This window comes from Taurulus bubalis (genome assembly GCF_910589615.1).
Source record: "Taurulus bubalis genome assembly, chromosome: 19".
NCBI lineage: Eukaryota > Metazoa > Chordata > Actinopteri > Perciformes > Cottidae > Taurulus > Taurulus bubalis.
The window spans coordinates 17,753,883-17,763,501 of NC_136607.1; positions in this window are offsets into that span (position 1 = coordinate 17,753,883).

Sequence of the window (9,619 nt, forward strand, 5' to 3'; positions counted from 1 at the left end):
ATAGTGTAACCGCACTGTAACTGATTTAGAGATAACCTGTCACCTTTTCCACGGGGGAGGAAGTATTTTTAGTGAATTAAATTATGGTGAAATTATAATGAGGGCCTCTGGAGCCCCAGCACAACTCCTCTCCGTCTCAGGAGTCACTTTACCAACCAACAAACACAGCATGCAGGATCAGCACTTAGTGGAGACATTTATGAGGCCTAGCCACAGGAACATTAGCAAATATATGTGAGGTCAAAGAGGGTTTCATTTGCAGGACAAATGCAGACATATTATCCACTGAAATATCTATTTATGAATTATGTTCACGTGTTTGCTGATGGCAACAATCTGCCTCATACATCAGAATACATTACCATGTAGCTTCAATGCTAACAAACAGTTTAAGGTGTTGAACTTTCCCTCTGTCTGACTGTTGGCTGTCATGCATGTTTTTATTGTTGTTCAGCTGTGTCTGACTGACTTATATAATATATTTCACATACTCTGCATGCTTTTATGTTCTGTTCCTCTGACATGGAGTTTTTTTTTGTGTCTAACAATGCAGCATAATCCATTCTATTTTAACACATATTCCTCATTGTATTTGCTTTGTGTGTGTTGACTTTGTGAGCCTCTGTGTTGCATGTCTTAGTAATTGTTGACAATGTCTAAGAGTCTCCTGACTGATGATACTATGCATTTTAATATTCACACTCTATTCCTTGTTTGTGCACGCATTGTAAAGCCTTGTATATTTAATAAACTTATTTCGGTTTTTAGGTTTGTTTTGCAACATCTGCCTCTCGGGACGAGATGAAAAATAGCCTCTTGGCTAACTCTGGAGCATTTACAGAAATGTTTTTATTAATGTGCACTGTCCCCTTAGCAAATAAACCATTAAGGTTGGGAAGTAATCATATCATGAAAAACGTACTTCTTTAGACAACCAAATCAGTTTCTTAGTGGGCTGTCTAGTTGAGAAAACAAGTGAATCAACAAACCGTTGAGATTTAACTCCCCCTCCTATGTCACATGCGACTCACTAGAATATAAGGCCCAGGGCTGAGAGCTACCTGTGCACAGGTGCACTTTATAAATCGTCTTAAAGAGACAGGCGCTCAAACGGAGCGTTTCAGTCAGAGGGGGAATGTAGGTAAATCCAGACAGACAAATTATGTTTGTTTTTTTAACATTAAAGCATGTAAACATGTTCTCAAAAAAAGTATGATCCTGATAATGATCCTGCTATGTCCCCTTTAAAATTGTAAACATCATAATAAGTGCCATCACTCATTTAGTCAATAAGAATGTTGTAATGTCATCTCCTGACTTCCCTTGACATAAGCCTTTAAAACAGGACTGTATGTCAACCATGAGTCATGTGATAATCCTCGCGGGATTTAGCACAAGTACACACACACACACTCACACACACACCTTGTGTCCCAACATCCAAAACACACCCGTGTTTCAGTGAGTTACAGGAGAGGAGAGCTGTTGGCCAACTGTCATCATGGGTCTTGTGAGTCGGATGCAGCGCCGTGGAATCATGAGACCAGGAAGCAAACAAACCACGAGACTTCTATTAGAGGCACAATCTGACTCTTCTCTTCCATTGAAAGGAAAAAGTGTGAGTGGCAGGAAGCTGCATTGAAAGCTTATTTATTCAAACTATAGAAAGCGTACACGAGAATTCTAGTAATGGCCTCTGGAAATATCGTCTGTTTGACAGATTATTTCCTCTATCGGAACTCGTATTTGAAGACTAATCAGATGTGAGAAACACACTGTGCAAGAGAAGGAATTACATTGTCATAAAATACGTTGAGATCATTATCTGTCAGACGATACTAGTGAAACCAGTCCCGGCCAATCCCATCAGTTCACACGGTGTACCTGCACCTGAACATTTTGACAGTTTCTCTTCCCCATGGTGATACGGCCGGAAGGGCGTGGACACAACCGGCTCTTTGACTGAAATGGATTTCAGCAGCTGATTTAATCAATGCGGCACACAAACTGTCCCTGGTTTACTAGACCTGTGATTCATTTAGAGAGGCCAGGAGTCAAGGACCATGACTCAGGCGGGGCTGATCAAGCAGTAATGTGATTAAATCACATCCTCTTTCCAGCTGCATATTCCACACGGGTCAGCAGCCCCATGGGCAAGAGGGGAAGGAAGCAGCTGGCTCACGGAGATGGATTACTTTACCTCATGCTCATGTCACACACTTCCTCCTGGATGTCATAATAGAGTAAATCCAGGGAAAGTATAAATACTTTTGTGTTTCAGGTATTTTCTGCCAATCTTTGTGCACTGATGGTTTCCAAAACCACATTCATGAGCAACAGGCTGTTTCACACCAGCTGGATGTGGACGTGACTGCCGGGCAGTAGAGGTCTCAGGGAAAGTCTTGCGTAAGGAACCTCAGGAAAGGTTGGATCAGGCCTATTGCCTCACGAGATCGCTGTGCCCTCTGCTGGAGAAGGACTGCAGTGGAGTAGACGATAATAAAGTTGTTTGTGTGCGTGGGTTCACCTCATCGAGGTAAAGCAGCCGTGACACTAATCCTGACGCCATGAGAGACTTTACTGCACGACTTGGAAACTGTTGCCAGGAAACCAGGAGGAGGCCATGAAGCGTTCACAGGCTGCAAGTGTCGTGTCGTTCAATCAGAGGCCAGCAAACGCTCTTCAGATTAAAGGAGAGAGCATTCAGTAAACCTTCTGGATTCCACTTTATTCTACTATTCAGTGCCATTCAAAATACTTTGTTTGGGGCAATTTAAGGCAAGCAAACACAAATACACAGACAGACAAATGTGTTAAAAAGACATTCACAAGGATGTGGAGCAGCATGGTGAGCTAGACACAGTACAATCTGATTCAGAAGCTCGACCTTTACTGTCTGATTTCTTTAAATTATATGATCGTCTTTTGACAATCTTTATTCATGAATTCCATTTTACTGTATTTCCTTTTTTTTAGATGTAGTTATAGTTGAATTTTCTTTTTTCAAAATGAAGCTTGGAAAATAAAACAGGACAGTAAAAAACTAAACAGAGACAGAAGAATGAGAAAACAGCGCCCTCTGCTGGTCAAGGCCAGGGCATACAGTATAAACCTGCTGCAGTCAAACAAACCCTGTCACCCCTAGGACTATTTCTTCTTTCTTTCTTCTTTCTTCTTCTTCGGCCACTCCCCTGCACACTTCATATTTAAACACTCATGTCACTTTAACATACACTTACATTAACATTCTCTGTTTGTCTGAGCACTTTATCTTTTATTGTCAATGCTGTCCAGCCGGTTTCTTGTCCTCGCTGCCGTCTTCCCCAGACAAATTAGAAATATTTTGACTTCCCGCTCTTCTAGAAACAGGGAGGAAAACTACAGAACTCCTCTGGATCCAGTTAGACCAGTATAAGGCAGTGTGGTGCTCTGGTTTAATAAGATGTAATGATCCCTTTCCATCTTCTCCCTCATCCTTTAAAGGGGGCCACACACACACACACACACACACACACACACACACACACACACACACACACACACACACACACAAAGTCCTCCGCTAAAGTACTTTGTCATGCCACACTTGCTTAAGCTATCCCCATAATTGATTTACAGAATCCGACTTGTCTCCTGAAAGACGATACACTGAGCTACTGAACTGTGTGAAGCTTCATAATGAGGAAACCCCTTCACAGCGCGGCCATAATGAGCCTGGAAAGTATTCCAGTCTTAAAGCATGAGGAGCATGACGGCTCGATGCAACATTGAGACTCTTATTTAGCTGCTGTCATTCACCACTGCCTGATGTCTGTGACTCATACATCATTTACAGTTAAGTGGAGTCAAAGTCAAAATACTTAAAAAAAAAAGACTATTTCACAGGATTTTTTTGTGAGCTGTTCAGAAACAAAACATGTCAAATCTCAACAGCTCAAATATTCTGTTTCACTAGTGAATATGACACAGTACTGAAGCTAAAGGCACGCTAACTTCTGCTTCACCTGGACCTCAACATTACTGTGATGTCAGACGTTTTTTCTGAAGCTGCCTCAAAATGTTCCTGAAACTTGGTCAATGATTACATAAAAACTGTGCTAGCTATCTCGAAGTCGGTCAAGAAAGCCGTAAAAAAGACCTTCAGGAGAGGTTTTGTGACCAGAAGAGGAGCCGCTGTTCCAGATTCATGAGAGGAACAAAGACGGAAACGGCTGTATATGTTTGTACTGTCGCTTACAGCAGTAATGTCTAAATGCGACTACATTTTTACCCCCAGCGAGGAAGATTGTTAGACCACAGTAGTGTATATACATTGAAGTGGAGATCAAACCCTTTGAGATCACATCTCCCGGTAATATTGCAGTCATTTAATAATACCCACAAAATCTGTAAAGTGAATTTCTTCTTATTTTTCTACCAAATTCCCGTCATCTTTTTTAACATGCTTAAGTAATGTTGAACCAACCAATTTCAACCAATGATATCGTGACAAGGGAGGTGTGAAGAGCCAGTCTTAAAACTCTCTGTCACCGGACTCCCTCAGGCAGCACAAGGAAACAGCACAAGGAAACAGCACAAGGAAACAGCAAAAGGAAACAGCACAAGGAAACAGCACAAGGAAACAGCACAAGGAAACAGCACATGCTTGTACTGTCGCTTACAGCCAGCGTAATGTATTTTGCAACTACATTTTTTAAATCTTTTTGATCAGAATAAAGTGTTTTTTGATCATAAAAAAAGTAAAATGGCTACAGAAGTTTATCATAAACAAATGCCCTTTTTCCTTTTAAACAGATGGAAACATGTTCGAGTAGAAAAAAAGAAATACAGCGATGAACCTGAAAATGCAAAGCATGACAATGACACTGACTCCTCCGCAGGTTAACTCTGCTAGCCTGCAAAAGGCCTTTCCAGCGGCAGTGTTGCCATTATATCCCTGTAATATAAAAAGGAGAGAGGCCAACCAGAGCCGAGCTACATCGTTAGAGGCAAAACTGCTCGAATTGAGTTCCTCAGCGACGGCTTTCGAGTGCTTACACACCGTCACAGTGTTGCATTGTTGTGGCCACTTCAGCCTTTTCATATTTCTATTAGCGTGCCCCAGTGTTCTGTGCATTTAAAGCTAATGGAAAAAACATAATGTCACATCCAGCCAATGTTTGTGTCACCTCATACATAAAGAAACAACATAAACCACGCCATTAGTGCAATTGCTCTTTGCGAGTTTGTATTTCTATAAATGTACTGTAGGTTTGTGCAAAAGGAGTTGAGTACAATTGTCTCATAGTTTTGTACTTTTGAAGATGTATTCATAATAAATAACTTGACATGCATGTACTGTACATTACTAGGGAAATGTATTTGTTGAAATGCAGAAGCTGATCATTATAGCAACTGTATATATAATTAATGACTGCAAAATAATATAATAAAATACTTTTTTATTGATGTATGGAACATAAAACTCTAGTTTAGTCTGTAAAGCAAAGATAACTGCATATGTCTGCATATTAAAGATAAAGGATACTCTTTTTTAGGTCCCTGCATACAGTACACTCAGAATGCTGCACGTCTGGGTGTCTGTGTGTGTGTGTGTGTGTGTGTGTGTGTGTGTGTCTGGGTCTGTGTGTCTTTTCCTCCCTCCATCCCTGTTTTAAAGACAACAGAGCAGAACGCCCGGCGAGCGGCGGCCTGAAATACAGCTCATTTGTCAGTGACACTAGAAACGCTTTGACCTTCCCAAGACATGCAGGCTTTTGCCGACTCAGCAGTTTCTCTTTCCAGCCGAATTACAGTCGTCACCCGCATGAGTGAGGGCGGCTCCCCTCGTACACAACGAGCAGTGAGCAGGAGGTCTGGGAAGAGTAATACTTTGTTTGGATTTCACTGGAAAATAAAGGCTCCAATTGTTCTTCACTTCTGGGCGGCTTCTTCTCCAGAAAGAGACGTTGGACTATTGGACTGTTTTGCCATTGAGACTCAGAACATACATAAAATAGCTGGATGGTGTTTATTGGAGGAGACAGGGAGAGCTGTCCTGCCTTTGAAGACACTGTGAATGGACAAATTCTCATTTTGGAAGTTTTGGAACATGATGAAACAGCATGAATATGTTCAATACATTTCCAGTTTCCAGCAATTTGGGGTTTTAAATATAAAATGTACTATTTGACTGTTACTTCTGCCTTATTTGTGCAAACTTATGGTGTGGTTGACTGAGCGTCAGGGGTGCATAAATAACAATCGACAGCTGTGCAAAATACATGAACATGGAACATGCTTTCCATCTCTATTTAAAAGCCACACGATTAAACAGAACTATGGATCAACAACCAGTAGGCTACACTGCTGCACTGTCCTCAGACTTCCTGTTCCTCCTTTTCCGGCTCTGTTCATTTCCATAATTTGTTCAGTTTCATCCTGCCAAGTGACTTCACCAGGATCACTGTACTGTTTCTTATTATTGCTATTATTCAGGCTGCTTGGGCCCTATTTTTAGGTCACCGTCAATACTAATAAAACAAACTAAAGATAAAAAATGAAACAACCAAAAAGAAACTCTAACGTAAGCATTATCATTTATTTAAATATTACCAAAGATTAACAGTAGTTCTTTAGTTATTCTGACTGACCCCCAGTCTCTCTGTGTCTCTGTCCATGATGCTGAAACAGAAATCTTTGAATAAACAGTTCTAATTCTAATTCTGTCATATTTTAAATAGATTGTGTATAATTTATAAGGTCAGTTGCTCTGCTACGTTCAAGTATTCTGAGAAGTCAAGCATGACGCACATCACCAGACCCCCAAACTGTCTACTGGGAATACAAGTCTATTGACTAATCATAGCACAGTCAGCTGGAGGAACAATATTCTGTACGAATATGTATGAATATATGCACATTACATAAATATCAAATGAAATAAATATCAGGCATTTGCTATTTGAGAGTCAGGTGAGAGGATTGATGCAACTCTCGTCTGTTAAATATGAAGCTACATCCAGCAGGTCCTTAGCTTAGCTTAGCATAAAGAAACGGGGGGAACTCACAAATGTCACAACGACAATGTGTGGTTGGATGGGCGATTATGAGTCAGATTTCTTGGCTGGATATAAAACGTTAGTGAGCTTTAGAATGAATGAATATATACTTTATTAATCCCCAAGGGGAAATTTGGTGTAGAGTAGCAGCAATTTACAGACAAAAAATAAGATATAAAAACAGCAGGGATGAAAGATATATACAATAATAATACTAATAAAAATAAAAATAGCTGGGATGAAAGAAAAAAGAACAGAGTATTAATTTAGGAATTAAATTAAACTTAACTTAAACAGTAGAAGTGCAAAAGTGCAAGTATGTATGTGTGTATTAAGTGTGTGAGGTGTAAATAAACAAACAATAACAAACAATAGGAGAGTGCAAAAATGATATATGTGAAGTGTGAAGTGTAGATAAACATAAACATGTACAGTGATTAATCAGTCAGAGGATCTGGCAAGCGGTGACTTATTATAAAGTGCTGCTAAGTGGATTTATAGGTGACCTGTGTCCACTTGCTTGCATTATTTAAGCTAAACTAAGTTGTATAGTGTCATATTTAAGACACATATGATAATTGTATTAATCCTATCTAACTCTCAGCAACAAAGCAAAGAAGCGTGTCTCAAAATGTTCTTCTACCCGCTGCAGGCTGTGAAGAAGAATGAAACAACAAAATAAAGCTTGGACAACACTCTGGTCTCGAGGAAACGTGAGGGAGGTGCTGACTAACGAAGAGAACCCCCAGAAATGCTGTGTCATAACAGTGATGTTGGTTTTGACTCCTCTCATTAATGAATGCGTACATAAGAGCCACAGCGTTGGTTCCTCCCGTACAGGCGGCTTGTGTTCTGCTGAGCTCGGCCTTCTAGCAGAAACCACGAGATAAACAGGCTTCTCTTCTTCTGCTGAAAGACCTTTTCCCTTCTAATCTTAATTAAACTACATCATAGAGGAGCAAGACAAATAGTCGGAGGGGCAGGCGCTGACACTTTCTGCAACGTGCTGCTGGATTGTTACCAGGATGGCCATAAATCTGGTTATATATCAGGATACTAGCATCCGACAGTGTGAGCAAAGCTTCAGCCGCAATGCTGCTGCGGCGTCCAGCTGTCTCTCTCTGACCACCAGAAACCCTTATAATGATTTACCTTTTTAGTAGCAATTATTTTGATATCTACTGTCCTCCATTCATTTTCAAACACACGGATCTCAAACAGTCTTTCCACAAATATGGAAATGGAAGGTGTTTATAAATTAGATGAATGTTTCATTGTGAGAAAGAGAGCATTATAAATGGTTTCTTTTAATATATACAGTACATTTTTCTAGTTTAAGCAGTTGGCTAAGTCATTGGCTGAAAAGGCTGCAAAACCCCTTTCGCCCTCTCTGCGTTTCTTGCTCTTTAATGATGCACATTTGTGAATATTGTCGTTAAATTATCATTATTAGGATTCCTTGTTAGGCCCATAATTTGTTGCAGCTACGACCGCAGGATGAAGCCCGTCTGCAGATGTCGGATGGATACATTATCTCAGTTGTTTGTGGGCTGAGGTGTGAAACAGCTGAGTGGATAAAGACTCACAAAGCTGCTGAACCGGTCATTTTGTTGTGGGATCTGACCTTTCTAATGTAGACATGTTGTTTCACAGCTTGTGGCAGGCGTTTCCAGCACCCACTGGATAGAAGTAGAAGGATTAAAAGCGCTCTGCAGAGCTGAACGAGAAGCTTCTTCAGTGTCTTTGCTCTCTGGTTGGATGTGCTGGGTCAGGGACGGCTGAGGTGGGTTCGGTGGCCCATTATCTGCCCACTAAAAAGAAGCCCTGATGGACACCAAAGGACGGAGCAGCGTCCTCTCCGTGTCACACAAACTACTGGCTGCTTGTTATGGAGGTAATTAAAAGAGAGGGATCCATTCATGGCTTTAACCTGTCAGCTCGATACAGGAAAGTGCTGAGCCGAAGGATATACTGTGGAAGCCGGATTCACCCGCCGAGGGATTCCCAGCTGTGAGTCATCGGATGGTGTATTGTTGTGCGAGGCGGGCGGGCGTGGGAGGGAAAGCCGCCTTGCGGGAAGCTTTGATTCCCTTCACCGAGCATCCGCCTCATTCTTCTGACAGACGGATCCTCAGTGTCATTGCAAATCACATCTGGTCAATGTCAGAGAGGATGTGAAAGACAGACAATATTTTCATTTCATGCATCTTTCGCCAGTCTTTTTCTTTTTCCCGAACAGCATGATCAGATTTAGTTTCTTCCTCCTGGTCTGCAGGTATATGGCACGGGAACCGGCTCCCTCTGCAATTCTGTGCAGCACTTTGAAACCCCTGAAAGGGTCACGTTGACATTGTCCAAGTTTCCAAGTAGTCTATTTCACATTGCAGACAAATTGCAGGTGTCGAAATGCAAGTCATCTTAATAAAGGGCGTTGTCAAGAAGTAAAGCGTATTACTTGTTGCTTAAACTGTGCAACGTTTCTTTGGATATTTCACGAAACGTATCTCCTCATTTTCTGCAAGCTTTATACGAAAGCCTTCAATGCTGCCAATGCTCGTAACATGCATACAGTTTTTTCA